At 39.7% G+C, this 17,824-nt stretch overlaps 1 long non-coding RNA gene across 4 annotated transcripts in view; it reads right to left on the bottom strand.

Moving 5' to 3' along the window:
- The window catches only part of LOC103663357, a 154,476-nt gene extending 146,412 nt beyond the window's left edge, over window positions 1-8,064 (bottom strand). For all 4 annotated transcript variants that reach the window (XR_005834383.1, XR_005834381.1, XR_005834382.1 and 1 more), the window contains exon 1: window positions 7,603-8,064. This is a non-coding gene — a long non-coding RNA (uncharacterized LOC103663357). The remainder of the gene's footprint in view (window positions 1-7,602) is intronic.
- Between the last annotated feature and the right edge of the window lie 9,760 nt (window positions 8,065-17,824).

The following is a 17,824-nucleotide window of genomic DNA, read 5'->3' as shown; positions in this document are numbered from 1 at the left end:
TTACATTTTTAATCCCCTCCCCACAAAAATCCAGATGAAGAGGAGGCAAGCAGAACAGGAAACAGCAATTTCAATAAAAATACTTAGTGCTGAAAATATATGCGTAGGAGAGACTATTTTCCATGCACTTATATTTTCCTTGCTCTTTGTTGTCGTTCCACCATCCTTGGTAAATTTGTTTTCATTTTAAGTGTTACAAGCAGTTATTATGTATTCCAGGCAGGGCTCCCAAGCTGTGACAATTTAAATGAGGGAGATTTTTTTATAGGGAAAAAATGATAAAAGTATAAATGGTTTGTTGAAACACTGAGGAAAAGCTTACCTCAGAGAGCAAAATGCTTTTATATGTAGTCTTAATATTAATCCAAAATGCAAATGTCCTTCACTTCAAAAGGGTAAGATTTGGCAGGTGTAAGATATAAAAGGGCAAGGATATGTCCCTTCCACATTTAGAAATGCACACCTCCTGAAAAGGCTTTGAAATAAACAGCATATAAGAAGCTACAAGTAATTTTTTAAATGGCTTAAATCTTTTACATGTTCAACTCAAAGGAATAGAAGAGCTCACAATGGCCCAATTGGAAGAGCAAAAGGGAGCTTGGATGAAGGATGTGAAAACTTGGGTTCTAATCTAGGGCCATTAACGTTCCCCGTGGCCTTGGGCCAACAATACTTCTTATGTGTTCCTTTACTCTACAATTTAATAATAATAATAATAATAATAATAATAATAATAAATTGCTTCACAGACCTCATAAGGTTGTTGTGAGGCTCAAAATGCATGTAAATGTAAATGACAGCATGTAGCCTCCATACTATCCCCCCATCGGACCCCCCCCCACGGCACCAGCACCGTGGAGCCCTTTCATCAAAATGAGGAGCAGCCATCACTGGCGAGCTCCCGGGGCAGGACGCCACCCAGAGCCATGACAAAGGAAAGTTTTTGATGGATTACTTACTGCACACTTTAAAATTTCCTTTTTTTTTTTTAATTAAAAAGACATTTCTATAAGGTGAGGAATTATTGGAGTAGAATGAATATGGCCCAAATAAATATCTTTATAGAAAAAAAGTCCCGACAAGGGGTCATGCCGCTGAAACCAAAATGTTAAATGTTAACTACCAAAGAGAAAATTTGCTTTCTTGAAACTTCCAGCAAGCTGGCGAGTGAGTGAAAGAGTTAGCAACAATTCCAAAGGGGCCAACCAGTGGAATTTATTTACTTTGTAAAGTAGCTCAAAATCTCATCGGTTATGTCACAGCATTAAAAGAGACAGGGAATATGTCTTCGGTTTGCAGAGGGGATGATACAAACAGAAAATTAATATTAAGGGAAAGAAAAGAAAAAGCAGCATTAGATGATATTTGGCATACCCAAAAAGGAAAGAGAGAAGTTTCTGGAACATTTGGAAGTTGTTATTTTGTTTATGAGCCTTTGGTATGTTTAATGCAAAATTTTATGGAGGCAACAAAATGGCGGATAAAGGAAAACTAGTAGATGTAATTTATTTAGGCTCTCAAAGGGCTTTTGATGAAGTGCTACACAAGAGACTGTTAAGGGAACTTGCCAACCACTGGGCAAGGGGTAAAAGGCTGTCAATCATGAGTTAAAAGTGAGTTAAGAGATAGAGAGGGAACCAAAGAATAAATGCTCCCAGCATGGAAAAGAGTTAATAGTGGGGTATCAGCAGTCGGTGTAAGAGTAGTATCCTCCAGGATATTTATTAACACCCTTGAAAATGAACTAAATAATGAGGAGCTGAAATTTGCCGACTAAACAAAACTATTTTGGTTCCCTAAATCTATACAGATGGATGTGAGAAACACAGAATCCAAACTCAGTAATTGGGTAAAACAGTGGCAGATGAAACTCAGAGCAGACAAGTGCAAAGTATTGCATGTTGGAAGTAGCAATTTAAATTACTCATCCACTCGGGTGAGCTCTGAATTAGTTCTAAACTTACAGGGAAAAGATTTAGGCTCAAGGAAGACATCTTAATGAAGATGTATGCATGATGCTTAGGAGAGTTTAAAAAAAAAAAGAAAGAAAGAAAGCAAATACGCTATTAAATTGCAGTAAAAATGAAAGCGAATATACGCCAATGTCATTATAGAAATCAATGGTGCCTGCTTGTTCTCCATTCAGTTAAAATCACCTTGTTTCCAAAGGAAGATGGTAAAAATAGAAACTTCTGATAACACCCAGGAAACTCATTACAAGCACTGGGAAAAGACATGCAAAATCTCATACAGGAAGTATTTAAAGTTATCAATTATTAATAATTTGAACGAAGTGAAAATGAACATAGGGGGCACATAGGTTTTCCATAAAGGTAAAAACCTATATTAATATTTTTGCAACTTAGTTTGCAGGGAGACTAGAAACCGTCTGTAAATAGCATCAAAGATAAATTGACTTTTCTTCTAATAAGAGATGCTATGGGCTGGTAGGGGTCTCGGTTCTGCCTCATGAGATCTAGTCTGTCTTCTTACTTCTAGTTGTCATTTGTCATTTGTCCTAAGATGGGAAATAAGTAAATGTATGCATTATAAAGTCTCATATATATTATTTCAAATACCATTTGCAAATTATTTAGATCTTCCTCCAAGCCCAGAAAGATGCACAAAGACCTAATATTGAAATCATGTACCAACTCCAGTAAAATAAAGGTCAGTGTCAGGTAAACACGATAGTTAAGTCATTGCATTCACCTGACCCTGTAAGTTCCCGAATACACAAATCATTACACACTCCTTTTTCCATCTTCCCCAAGAGGCAATTTATCAATGGATCTGACCACCAGGAGCAATAAGACTGCCCACCCCTGTGCCCTTCTCTTCTCCCCAAATGTTTAAGTGAGATTGGCAACTGTGGTTACCAGGAGGTAATCAATCCCCAGACTTCCAGAGATCAAGCGTCTGCTGACGGAGGTCAGAAAGCAATGCTCTCCCACAATGCCAAGTACTTTATAATTGACCCAGTGCTTGTTGAGAAAATGACATCCTCACACTCAAGCTAAGGATCGCACAACTGGGCAGGTACATGGAGGGCAGGGGACGATGGTGGAAACAGTTACTGGCTGATTCCCTTCCTGCAGCATTTAGACCTCGCCAGAGAATTGGGGCTGAGTTGGAGTCTTGGCCTTTTTTAAGCCTGTATTTACTATGTTGAGGCAACTGATGTGGTATGGAACTTCAGAAGTATTTTTCCTTGTTTGTTTTTCTTCCTGAAACCTAATCCCTGAGTACTGTGGTAAACAAAAATAAACGGAGAATGACTAGCAATAAAACATGAGCAAGAACAAACCAAATATTAATGTAAAAAGAGCATTAACAGAAGCTAAAAACTGAATTTCACCACAGAAGAATCACAGCATAGCATGTTTTTCTTTTTTTTAATCTTGCAAGTGGAGTGTAATTATTCTGTAAGGGATCAGCTTATCCTTAAAAAATGATATATATTTTTTCAGACAGGCATTTGAATGCTTAATGAAACATTTCAGATGACATAGATATTTTCCTCTTCAAATATGTACATTCTTTCTAAAAGAGGGCATAAGGTAACATTTCCACAGCAATTCTGCAAAGTATGAAAGGCAGAACAATTCGCTGGGTGTTGGCATAACACAAGAGCATTATATCAAGTGGAAAGTTACTGCCACGGGTCACTGTTTACATAAGTATCTTCACCTCTACACTCTTTGCACCTACATATCTTATAAGCTTCTTTCAAAAGGTACACACACACACACACACACACACACAGAGGCAGCTGTTGAATTCTTTGATATTTTTAGATTACATCTTCTCCTCATTTATCTTTGTTCTACCAATGATGACTTGTAGATATCCATATTGCCATCCCCACCCCTCACTTGACCCCTCCCCAGTCCCTACAGATGCCAGATTTTGTGAATGACAATATCAACAACTATCACACACCAATGGAGTGAGAGAGACATATTCAATTGCTCAATGTTGGTCATCCAAAAGGGCAATTAAAATCGCTGTATGGGGGGTACCTGAGGGGCTCAGTCGGTTGAGCGTCCAACTCTTGATTTTGGCTCGGGTCGCAATCTCAGGGAAATAGGATCAAGCCCTGCATTGGGCTCCACGCGAGCAGGGAGTGTGCTGAAGACTCTCTCTCCCTGTGCCTCTCTCTCTCTTCTCTCTCAAATAAATAAATAAATCCTTAAAAAATTAAATTAAATTAAATAAATAAAATCCCTATATGGTAAACAACTCATTCAGGTAGGTGGATATTACTCATCTGAGATAGTAACTCTCCAGAATATAACCACAAAGAAAAAAAGAGTTCCTTAACAGCCAAAATAGATGTCAAAATCAATCCAATTCCCTTTCAGATGAATCTTTCAGGTTGTTGCTCAAAGCCAGTTTGCTTTTTTGTAAGTTAATTAATATATTGAGATTGCATAAGAATATTTTCCTTGGTTCAGATCTTTCCTATACTCTATGAATTAAACCTTCATGGTAATGTAACAGCTTTACAGAGATATGATTCACACAGCATATAATTCACCCATTTAAAGTATACAATTCAAGGCTTTTTAGTACATTCACAAAAACACACAACCATCACCACAATCCATTTTAGAACATTTTCATCACCTTAAAAAGAAATACCATATCCTTTAGCTACCATTCCTCTATTCCCTTGCTCCCAACCCTACCCTAGCCCTAAGCAATCACTAATCTACTTTCTGTCTCTATGGGTATCCCTGTTCTGAGCTTGCATTTGAATGGAATCATATATGATCTTTGTGACTGGATTCTTTCACTTAGCATAATGTTTTTAAGGTTTATCCATATTGTAGCAGATATCAGTATTGTATTCCTTTTTACGGCCAAATAATAATCCACTGTAGGGATATACCACCTTTTACTTCTCCATTTGTCAATTGATGGACGTTTAGATTGTTTCTATTTTTTTGGCTACTATGAATTAATGCTGCTGTAAACATTCACATACAAGTTTCTGTATAAACATATGTTTTCATTTCTCTTGGATATATACCTAGGAATGGAATTGTTGGGTCATATGTATGGGTCTGTGGATCTGTGTTTAGTTATTATCTGTGATGAACTGCCAGACTGTTTTCCAAAACAACTACACCACTTCACATTCCCCCCAAGTGTGTGAGGGTTCCGATTACTCCACATCTTCATCAACACTTACTATTGGACTTTTGGACCATAACCATTCTGATGAGTGTGACGTGGTATCTCATTATGGTTTTCATTTCCATTTCCCTGATGGCTATTGATGTCAAGCATGTTTTCATGTGCTTATTGGCCATTTGAATATCTTCCTCGGAGAAATATCAATTCAGATTCTTTGCCCATTTTTTTTAAATTGGGAGCAAGTTTACATTTACTTTATACATTGTTTCAACAGCTGGTTTTTCAGCTAACAGATAATGAGAAATAGCAAATAATAAGTGGGGAGGAGCTATAAGAGACAGACACACTAGCTATTCTGCTGTAACAGAGAAGTAAAAGAAATTATAAAAAGCAAACATAAAACCTCAGAAAGCAAAACATTCTCTGGTCCTATATAGAAAAGATAGAATGGGAAAGACAGTTTCACTGGGCCCTGGCAATATCTTTGTGTTGCAATATGGAAAATGATGGAAGTTTACGGTGATTACCTTAGATCTTTTTTACAGGATCATTTCAAACTCTATCTGGGCTCTTTATAAAGGCTGGGAGGTCTGTAATATAATTTAGGGCTGTAGCAAAGGGGGATTAACACTTGTTACCAACAGTGTACTCTTAAATTTTTAACAGCCAATTCTCCAGGGAGAAGACAAGGTCTGATTTGTACTTCCATAGCTGATTTCAAGCTACCAAAGTGATGTCGACTGGCACAAGAACCTCCTGAAAATTTAACAGTTGGCTCACAAGCCAGCGGAAGCCAACTTGGACACATCACAGCACGATGTGTGACTGATATGCACTAGACACTGTGTTAGTCTCTTTACATACATTACCTCATTTACTGCTCTGAATAATCTTTAAGAAGAAATAAGTGTATTCATCCCCCCAAATAAAATGAGGCTCAGAAAGACTGTATAACTTTGATCAGGGAGACACAGCCAAGAAGACCATTCTGGTCTTTCCAAAGACTGTGTTCTTCTTGGCATACTAAATTGATCCCTCATTTTTAAGTTAGTCAGAAACAATTCTTAAATTGGATTAAAAGGCACTTCTGAAGGAGAGTTATCCATTACTCTGAAAGTTTACTCCTTTGGAGTACCGCAAGCCTTGATATCAATGAGCAAGTGAAGTGTCATACAAAGGTATTCAGAATGAGAAGCGGCTCACTGCAGCTTCACCAGAAACAAATGGACAGAGGCCTGTTATGTGATAAGGCCAAAAGTCAGACAAGAGTTTGCAAACAAAGCTTCCCAGCACTCCAAGCAGTATAGAAAGTGGCTCTGAGTTATCTAGCAACAGTCCCTTCAAGTTTTGCAATCAGCGAGAGCTCCTGCCAAGACCAGCCCCTGCCAGGGCTGGGCATGGGACTCTCACCACGTCAATTCTGCATACCCCTGGTTCATGCATGCCCACATGCAAAGTCAGAGTATTATGGCAAAATGCAGGAAATGCCATTTCAGCATAAATTATGTGACAATATTCCCCCCAACCTGCACTGTGCATCAAAAACCAAGGTAGCGCCTGACCACGCTTCTTGGAGGCAGGGTAGGTATATCCTGGAACTGAACATCACCAGGATCCTATTCATATAAAACACAAAATTCTCCACCCAGAAGCTAATGATCACTATACTTAAAAATTTGTAATTAGACAAATTGTATGGAAGGAATCACTTATGCAATCAGTGGCAAGTTTCAACTTCTGTTTCCAGCCTGTATCAAAGAGCTGGGTTGATCGACCACAGGATAACACATTCCCTTTGCCCTCCCTGGCACCCACTGTGGAATATATTACTCCATTATGGAAGCTGCTATTGTATGCCTGTTAGGTAAGTAGGATTTGTAATTCAGCAACCAAGCTTTGGTAATTATCTCTATGCCAGCCAAGGCTCAAACCTCACCACATACCAATGTCCAAAAGGCTTCAGTTCCCTAAATAATCTCGAAAAGATATCAGACAAGGCCTTGGAAGGTCTACTTTTAACTTATGGCAAAAACATACAGCTATAGCCTCTCAATATCTTCAAGAAGCTGGGACTATTAATGTACAATACCCTTCATTGTGTTTTGCTCTGCTCTATATTAAAACCTGAATGAACTGGATAAAAAAAAAAAATACATGCACTTTTCTTTAACCTTTCACCCAACAAAGAATACAATAAACAGTAGCCTCATTCAGAGGTCTTTGGTACAAAGCAGAATGCTTTGACACTTAATATTGCCATGATTATAGGCTTAGTAGTAGACATGCAGGAGAATAAAAGGAGAAAAGACAAGAAGAAAGCGGTGATGGACAAAATTTAGAGACCACCCCCCATCCTCTCCTTGCCACAGCCCACATCATTGGCACCCATGTCCACCTTCTGTGGATGGCCCATTAACAACTAAGACTGCTTTTGCGGACATCACAACACTCTATACCCACCTTCATCATGCCATGCTCTCTTCATCTTCCCTCTATTCCTCTCATGCTCCACTTTGCAGGTTAGCCATATGGAATCTCATGTCCTTAGGGCCAGGCTTTGGTTGTCAAGAATACAGTACACCAGTCCAATGAGCTAATGGGAAAAGAATAAAGTAGATGGCATCACTCATCCCCTTGCTTCCTATAGGAACATTCAAACTGCTCCCTGGGGGCTCCTGGAGATGATGGCCATGTTTTATTGACTCACCCCAAGAGGGATCCCAGAGGTGAAGATCCCAGTGCAGACTATAAGAAAAGACAACACCATGTCAGGCGTCATCCTTTGTCACTGGGATGGAGTACTCAAAGTGAGGACTGGGTGACCTGAGATTACATGGCTAGACCTGACCACATCCGCATGCACCTTTCTCAACAGTATGCAGATGGCCAGGCAGAAACCCAGCCAGCCTTCCTCGAGGGACTCATTTCCATTCCCATGTCTGTGCAGATTAACCACAATCAACATTTGAGTCACAACACCCAACAAAGTGCATGGCTTGTAGAAAACAATGTTTTAGAATGCAAACACCAGAAACACCAGTCTCTAGCAACAACCCTTATCATAACCGAGATGTTGTGAGTTGTGCAACCAATTTCATGTGGCTGGAAGGTTCTTTTGTTTGCCAGCCAGGTAAAACAAGGGTTGACTCTTTTAAACAATCTCCCTTCCCCTACATACCCGTCATACACAGAATTCCTTTTGAAGCCACTGAAAATCCCTGTCACAGAACAGAGGGATGAGAACAATCCGCATGTTTCTATATAAACGTATGCACTCCCTCCAACTATTCTAGCTGGTTGCCTTTTCTTTTTCAGACCTCTTGTCAAAATTCTCACATTCCAGGAAGGCTTTTCCTACAATGGGTCTCCTCTAAATCAAAATGGCTCCAGTCCAAAGGTTGTGCCAAAGAAAAATTCAGCGAGCTGCCAGCAATGTCTGGCAGTTTGAGTGACCTTTCCTTCCTCTCTGTTTTTATTTTTTAATTGTCATGTCTATCCCAGTTAAGTGACAAACATGTGAGGTAGGAATTGCTTTTATCCTTGTGTTTTTACAGTGCTTCAGCTGATGACTCTACTCAATAAATTGAAAATCATTATTATATACAAATGCATATGCTAATGCATGACCTGCAAGCTCAGATGGCAGAGTGAATAAACAATTACTGGCAAACACCATGGCATGGCATTTCAATGAAGTCATCACAGAATCACTAGCAATTATCTTTGCAAACTTAAGGTGAGGTGTCTGTGGACTGAAAAAGAGAGATGCACACTTGTGCTTTAAAAAGAGAAATAGGAAACCTCAAAAAATCAGACTCAACACCTTAACATTCAGATCCAGAAATACATTACAATCTTATCAACACACACACACACACACACACACACACACACACACACACACAGGGGCATGCTGGGTAAAAGCATGGCAGTTTTGTTCAAAAAAGAAATCCTATCAGATTAGTCAAATGCTATCCCTCAGAAGCATGATGAGATTGATGAAACCAAGCAGAAGGCAAAGACATGAAATAGTTTGACTATTGGACAGTTTTAAGTTTTGTCTTGCTTGGCATTGGGCAATTAAAGAATACATTCTGAAATTATCTTCTCATCAGGTGGATTCATAGTGTTTAGAAGGCCTTTCTCGGTAAGTAATTATTAATGGTCCAGTGTCAGCCTGGAGATGCATACCTCATGGGATTCCAAAGCAATTGGTCTTTACCTGATGCTATTTTTAGTAGTGACTTAGATGGTGGTAGAGAATATGGTTATTAAGTTCAGGGATGACATCAAACCGGGTGTGGTACATTCCACTTTGGAAAACTGGATAGAAGCGCAAATGATCTTGATGAGCTGGAGAAGTGGGTGGACATAAACAGACTGAGGTTCTATAGTGTAATTCACATGGGAAGAAAAACAAACCACACAATTGCAGGATTCATTTTGTGACGTCATAAAGAAAACGATCTGGAGTTCACAGTCAACACAAACTATTGGTGTTTCTCCTTTAGCCTTAAAAGCGTGATTGATTTAGTAAAAGAAAAACAAAAGGCCTTTCCTTGATGCTCAGTAGATATAGGCTATCCTGGAATATTCTGTAGTGTCCTTAGCCTCACATTTTTACAGTGGGTTATGGAGAATGCGAGGCATTTAAGAAGAAATCAAGTTTTTCTTCTTGATTACAAGTTTGAGAAACAGCCCTTAGAGAAAATAACTAAAATAATAAAGCTATTTAGCCCGGAAAAGGTTGAGGAAGGGACTTAAACATTTTCAAGCCTAGAAAGAGGAAGAAAGGTGGAAGGAAATCAGTTTTAATATATCAGAAAACCTTCCTAGTAAAAAAAGCTGTGGAAAACCAGAAAGCATTGCAACTGGAATCAGACATTCATCACTGAAAACTTCAAAGAATGGGACTTTCTTTGAATTTGGGAACAGCTTTATAAGTAGACAGAAGATTAGACTACCCATGTGAAAGTAAAAACAAAAGCAAAAATGGTGTTTCCTGTTTAACTGTCTCCCCCTCCCTTTTATTTAAAGGAAAGTGGTGGGAGGGAAAGAAGGGGAAGACCTGTTCACCATGTTTGGGGACCATCACTTCTCCTTATGAAACCAGATGGCAACTCACACTCCATCACCCATCCATGCTTCTCCAGGTCCCAGCACCGCACTGTTCACACGCTTTGTCATGTTGTTTTGGGAATAGCCTTCACAGGTAATTTTGAGCCCCGAAGTACTACACAACACCCAAGCCCTGTGCCATGTCTGAGCAGAATGTACCCTGATTCTTTAAAATTACACTTTGCTCAGTCCCATCACTGGGCTTTTGCTCAAACCTTGGGCCCTGATCTGGATGCATAATAACAACCTTTTGTCAACTTCCTAAGAACTTCCTACCTTTCAAGACCAGATACCAACCCACCTCTCCTTGCCACAGCAATTTCTCCTTCCTAGGAACTCAGAGCCTTTAGGTACTATCAATGGCATTCATTTATTACATAGTCACACACAGCCTTGTGACATCTCAGATGCTCTTCCAGCTCCCTTAACATGTACTGTGGGTCTGCACTGTACTCCTTCAACTGCAACCTCTTTGATGGTGAGGATTATGTGTTAAATTGTCTTGTATCCTCCTATAGCACCCAATTCAGCAAGCGCTATGCTCATGGTAGGGACAAAGTCAATATTCGCTTCATGAATGAAGGAATGATTAACGAGAATGTTTAAAGTAAATTTGATCTCACCTAGAAAAGTTGCCTTCTAGAGGCACCTGGGTGGCTCAGTAGGTGGCTGCCTTCAGCTCAGGTCATGATCCCAGGGTCCTGGGATCGAGCTGTGTTAGGCTCCCTGTTGAGTAGGGAGTCTGCTTCTCCCTCTGGCTCTCCTGCTCATGCTCACTTGCTCTCTCTCTCTCCCTCTCTCTCTCTCAAATAAATAAAATCTTAAAAAAGAAACGTTGCCTTCTATCTTAGAAAACTATTTTAAAGGAGGGATAATTTCATGAGAAAATAATAACCAATTAAGGGGAAAATACTTTATAAATTCTTAGTGAGAAAAGTAAATATTAACATATAAAACTCAATAAAACAGTCACAATGGTTCTTTACAGATAGAAAATATTAAATTGCAGAGTCTCTGAAATTATGTAGATCATAAAAATTATGCAGTTGGTGATATTTTCGTGAGTAAAACATTTCTCATCAGCACATGCAATTGTAAAAGCAAAAAGAAACCTGTGTGTGTGTGTGTGTGTGTGTGTGTGTGTGTTATGATTTGGTCTAATAAAATGTGAACACTTTTATTTTTTTAAGATTAACATTTAATGTGCATTTTACCTCAGCTCACTACAAATAGTATTTCTGCTGAGGTATCAGAGGTGGAAGCCATATTTAAAATGTATCTAACCACATCTTAGATTTCGAGTTAGAACCGTGGTTCATTTTACAAAGATCAATATGACATGACAGTTACTAATCTGGGTTGCACTTGAACCTATGACCTAGAACCTAAAAGCACCATATCCGTAGCACCTTTTCAAAAATCTCGGCATGAAGCATTATCTGAGAATGAGCAGACATTGCTATTATAAGCACTGTTCAGTTGTTTGTTATCTAAATACCGTTAGATGGTTAGGTGTTGAGATCTTTGAAAAACAGCAAGCAGGTGTTATGATGTACATTGGTTGAGGAGGTTGTTTGACATCCAAGTAAAACTTGTTCTGTGCTTGAGTTACACTTTGAAGTAATTTCCCAGGAACCTATTGCACATAGTAACACAGAATATTCCCCAAATTTCCAAAATAATTCAGGGTGTCCAAAGTTCTTGTAAAAGCAAGTGGAGTAGGATGGGGGTGGGGAAATGAATTTTGGCATAAACTGTGGGTTTGAGAATCAGTCAAAAATAATAATTTCCTGCCAAAATCTACATTACCTTGTTTCTATCTGAGACTGTATAATAGAAGTCTGTTTCTATACTAACTCCTATGGGATTTCCGTTGAAGGCTGGCTACCACCCCCCATAATTCAGTCACGTATGTTTGTCCAGTTGCCCTGGGCGGATGGGGGTGGGGCAGGGGGCAGCTACGTTTTTGACTCTCTTTAGGGCCCTGAGCAGAGCAGTCAGCTGGATGTAATGGAATGCCTGCATCCAGCCAACTATGGCTGGACCATGGAAGGGAGTGCCTAGGGACCTGGGAATAGAATGGGTCCATAAGCAACAGTAATTCTTGTTGGTGGTGCTTTACCCATTCAGAGTATTCAGAAAAGGGATCTTCACTCTCCTGATTTGAGACTTGAGATTTTCAGTAAGGAACAAGTTATAAATTCAGAGGCAAAGGGCTGGGGAAGGTTCTAATCCTCTCTGCCAGACGCGGGCAGAAGATTCAGGCTGAAGAGGGTGACAGCTGAGGAGCCGGCTTCAGGGGTCTGCCATCAGCACACTCACCAACTGGTGACTTCATGCCTTCATCCAACTCAGTTAGCCTCTCTTAACCTTAGGTTCGTCATCTAAAAATAATCTTTACCTCAGGTTGACATGAGAATTAAGTGAAATAATATTTGTGCAGTGTTTATCACAGCACCTAGCACATACTAACCTCTCAACTAATTGGGCCTTGTGGGACTATCACTGTTATTTGGTATAAAGAAGCTCATAGAACACCCAGGGCAGCCAGGATAACCCGCACTAAAGCCACGTGCACTGAGGCAAGGCCTGAAATGAAGGATATCTCTAACCAGGTGTCTGGATAAACAGAACAGAGGCTCTGAGCTAGCGGCAGGGGGCCTATCTTTCATCTGTTTTCCCAGCACCTCTGGCAATGCCCTAGACACAGGAACATTTTTTTCCAAGTATTTCTTGAATAAACTGTACAAAAGAACAGGGTGCAAGGGGTAGGAGCAGAAGCAGCATCTTGAAGACTCTTAGGGACTATATAAAAGCAATTATAAACTAAAATTCTGGAAACTTCTCTTCGAGTCAATATTCATTCTCTTTGGGTGCGTTACCTTGACACATTTTTCCCTTCTCCTTCCTACTCTCATCTTTTGGCCAAGATTTGTGATCTCCAAAAACCTCAACCAGATGTAATGCATGACAACAGTTGCTAAGCATGCTTTCATGCCTTTTTCATTCAATATTTGTGAGCAGGTCAGAGTATGACAGACACAGCGCTAGGTGCTCAAAAATTGTGACCCATTTCAGGGATTCTTCTTGTTCATTCAATGAATGTTCCCCCGGATGAGAAAAACCACAGGCCATGAGGAGGAAATGGGACAAACCCAGCAACAGCTCCCTAAGTACCCTTTATTCTGGGCCGGGTAGCACATCAGACCTGCTTTTGCTGTTTGTCTGCCACTGGTGTCACTTCCTGGCCATAGACCAAAGTGAGAGAAGAGGAGGAAGTAGCTGACTTGGGGGGTCTTTTACCAGTAAAAAGGTGTATGGATGTGGTTCATAAGTTCTTCTGATGGGAAATAGATCTTTCCTGTTTTCATCCCACTTCCAGTGCTTGCTCTGTAATTTCAGTCCTTCAAGTGCTGAGGATTTAGGAAGATTGGCTGCAACTGAGCCAAGAAGATATAGAATAATTATGAGGTAAAAAGAAATTTTGCTTTGTTTTCTAATTGAGTCACATACGAACACAGAATTTTCCCCCAAGTTCCCAAGATATTTCATGTGCAACTGACGCTCTTCAAAAAAAATTAATCCTGGACATCCCCTCAAAATTTTTCAAAGCCAGAATGTTAGTTAGAAGATTTTAGGTCCAGGAGCTATTAAAAAAATGGTGACCCAAAAACCCAAAGATCAGTTACATTTCAAATAAAATCATAATTTGGCATTTAGTATCAGATGTATTAATTTCAACAAACAGTAGTGTGACATTTATCAGAATGTAAAAGTAATTTCAAACTTGGAAATACATGTTAAATAAATAGTAAAGGGGGATGGTACAAAAAGTTTCGTGAATTTTCCACCTAAAACTATGGCTATTCCAAAATTATGCTTAATCCAATTGACATTTATTACAATAGCACAGAGTAACTGGAAATCAGAGATGAATAGGATGCAGTCATTGCCTCACAGAGCTCCAACTCACCCTGGCTGCGCAAGGCAAGAAAACAAGCAAGCAAATCGGTATTATACAAAGCAGTGCATGCTTATTGTTGGCAATCATCCCAGAATGATCTCCTAATCCAATCTGGGGAAAACTGGGGGAAGTTTCTCTGAAGATTATGCATAAGAAAATCTTGAAAGGCACAGATGAATTTTCCAGGTGGGGACATGGCAGAAAGAGCAATGGCAGAAACCATCATGGAACTTGAGACTGTTTGGTGAGGCTGGAATGAAGCATCCATATTGTGTGGGTGGCAGGGAAGGAGACTGGGTAGAGATAAAACTGGAAAGTAGGTGAAGGCGGGGACATTGAAAGTCTTGAAGTGATTGGTAGGGTGGAAATATACCCTGTATCGCCCAGGTAAACTCAGTTTATACCTGTAACCTCAAGGTAATCATTAACAGTGTCCCCTTGCATGCTCAAAACTGTTCCAAATTGATTGAGTTTTTCAGTCTTCCTTGTGATTGGCCATAGAGATCCAAATATAAATAAAACCTAATCCCTGCCCTCAAAGAGCTCACAGGAATGGAAGAAGACATGGAAAGAACTAATTATAATACAAATTAAAAGATAATATGCTATAAGAATGAGTAAACACTCCCCACAAGTGACAACATTTGTGCAGAGCTTTGGAGGACAAGTAGAAATTATACAAGAATGCAAGACCATTCTTGGTATAAAAGCTCATGCCATGTTGCAGAAAGGCAAGTATCCAAATTGGCTGGAAGAGAAAGGACTCCATAGCCCTAGTGGCAACTGAAGCTGAAAAGTTAGCCTTGAAGACAAATTGTCAAGGGCCTTTGAACACCAGATCAAGAAATTTGGAGTTGAAAATGGCAGCAATGAGGAGCCCTCAAAGATTTCTAATCAGGGGACTGATGGGATCCAATTTGGCTTTTGAATCAGAAACTTCAGCTTCTCCGCGGAGGATGAACTAGAGAGAGGAGATACGTAATGGCTGCACTTCAGATGGGACAGAATTCGATACTTCAAATTTCAAAAGCCTGATTGTGATCTTCTATGAAGCTTGATTACTATGACCTTGGGAGTCCATAAATGAAGAAAAGAGTAGCTTTATCTATGAATGATGGTAAGCAAGAAATGGAAGAATATTTACAATTCTAGGAAGATGTGTCAGCCAAACAGGACAAGGGATTGAGGAGATATTACAAAAGATTTGATGAGTTTACTACTCCAAAGGTTATGGCAATGTTTACACACTATAAATTTTATAATAAATCATAAGACCAAATGAGCCCATGGAAAGGTTTGTGACAAACCCAGAACTACTAATGAAGGAACTTTTGCCTTCACTGGAAGGGATGAAATCATTTATAATAATGGCGTATTCTAAACCAAGTCAGTGAAATACCTGGCAAATTGGGAATTTGGGTTTTATTTCAACAAAGTAGCCTGCTGGCTGTTTTCATAACCAAAATAGACTGGCCAGAAGCCATAGGAAAGAAAGAAAAACTCATTTGTCTCCTTTGCTCTCTTACCTTTTATCTTTTCTTTCTTTTATTTTGGAAGATGGTGACAATGAAATTTTTAAACGAACATAAGTTCAAGTCAGTAAGCTATATCAAATCTAATGATCAGCAGATGGCAGACAAAGAAATGAGATCACTCTCACACCCAATTGTCAATGCAAAGGTTAAAAAAAAATGTTCAAAAGAGAAGCCATATTTGCCCAATAATAAGATAATTTCCTCAGCTTTCTGGAAAGAAGATTTGGTACAGATAAGAAGGTTGTGGGCTACATGAGTCCATTAACAAAAGCACAGACTTTCCCATATTTGTACCATGATGGATAACTTTTATTAGGAGTTTTTCCCTATGATTCCAATCTTTGAGAAATTTCTTCTATGAAATTAGCAGTATTTAGGTAACAGATAAATTATTTTTGTATTGTTTTATTAATCACCCATAGCCTTTCCTGCCAATCAAAGTTTCTGATCATTAAAAGAAAATCTCTGTCACCACACCAAATTGATATGATTTTAGCCAAAAGCAAAGAAATTTCACATTTTATTTTTTAGCCTATGGGGACTTATCAGCTTAATGTAATGATTTCTGTTAATTTTTTTGAAATACCAAAAATAGCTCAAGGTGTCCATTACAATCTTCAAGGACCCTGAGGGATGTAGAAACCTTTCACAGAACGTTCACACCAGAGAACAGACTTTCAGAGGGTGACTAAGAATAAGCACACCTTGTATGCATTATATTCCCCCCAACTCCTGTCCATTCATTCTTTTTTTTAAGATTTTTTTTTTATTTTTTTGAGAGAGAGAGAGCACGAGCAGGGGGGAGGAGCAGAGTGAGAGGAAGAAGCAGACTCCCCACTGAGCAGGGAACTAGACCCAGGGCTTTATCCCCGGATCCCAGGATCACAACCTGAGCCAAGGCAGACGCTTAACCGACTGAGCCAGCCAGGAGCCCCCTGTACATTCATTCCTACATTCACTCCATTTGACAAGAATTTATTGAGCACCATTCGTCATGTATTAGGCACTGAAGTAGACATGGGGGATACAAAGACAAAATTCCCTGCCCTCAAAAAGCTCACAATCTAGCCCAGGAAATCGAAATATGAACAAACCCAATAAAATTTAACAAGAGCTCGACTGCACACACTCATTCAGCAGTATGGCTGCAGAAGCATTGTTTCTTAACACCGCCTTGGGGAGCCTTGGAAGTTTTCCAGAGAAGTTAACAAGTGAGCAGAGATGTTACAGCAGAGAAGGAGCCAGCTCATTCCACAAATGGGGTAGGCCTTTCCAGGAAGTGGGAACAGGACATAAAAAGCCATAAGACATGGAAAAGAATGAACAGGATGTCCAGAAACAACTAGCAATTCAGCAGGAGAGGCAGTGTGCAGTGTAGTGGTTAAACCCACAGACTGAGACATCAGACCACCTAGGAGGAGGGACCCTGGGTGCCACCACTTAGAAGCTGACGACTTCACATGAGTTCTTTCACCTCTCCAGGTCTCTGTTTTCCCATCTGTAAAATACGGACACCTCCTTCTTGGGAGTCCTTAAGAAGATCAAAGTGCACTGTAAAACATCTAGCTCTGTGCTTGGTGCTTGGTAAATTGTGCTTATTGCACACAACACCATACAATAGTGCTGACACAGTTGCTCTTAGAAAGCATACTGATTGTGCGAGAGTGACGGTGGGCAAGATGGCAGCAGCTAGTGCCCGAAGGGTTTCTCTGCCATATGAAAAAGGTGGCCCTGCCTCCTGTGGGTCCTCAAAGAATTTTAAGTGGGGAGTAAAAAGTGACATGATATGATTTAGAGAGATCACTTTAGCTGTAGTGAGTGGGTTGGATTTAAGAAATGGGAGACTGAAGGCATATGGCCAACTAGGGGATTATTGCAAAGACACCAGTGGCACTTAGTATCACTAAGTGGTAATAGTTATAACCGTGATTGCCAGGCTGAATCTGCTAAGGAAAGAAAAATATTAGTTTCGTTCAGTCACACCAGGTCTACAATATTCTGTGAGAACTTCTCTTCCTGAAGTGTTTGTTTTTCTCCTTAGAGCAACAAAGCATCTTTTGAATTA

This window comes from Ursus maritimus, unplaced genomic scaffold (assembly GCF_017311325.1).
Source record: "Ursus maritimus isolate PB19 unplaced genomic scaffold, ASM1731132v1 scaffold_13, whole genome shotgun sequence".
Classification (NCBI taxonomy): domain Eukaryota; kingdom Metazoa; phylum Chordata; class Mammalia; order Carnivora; family Ursidae; genus Ursus; species Ursus maritimus.
This window is presented reverse-complemented; position numbering and strand designations above follow the sequence as displayed.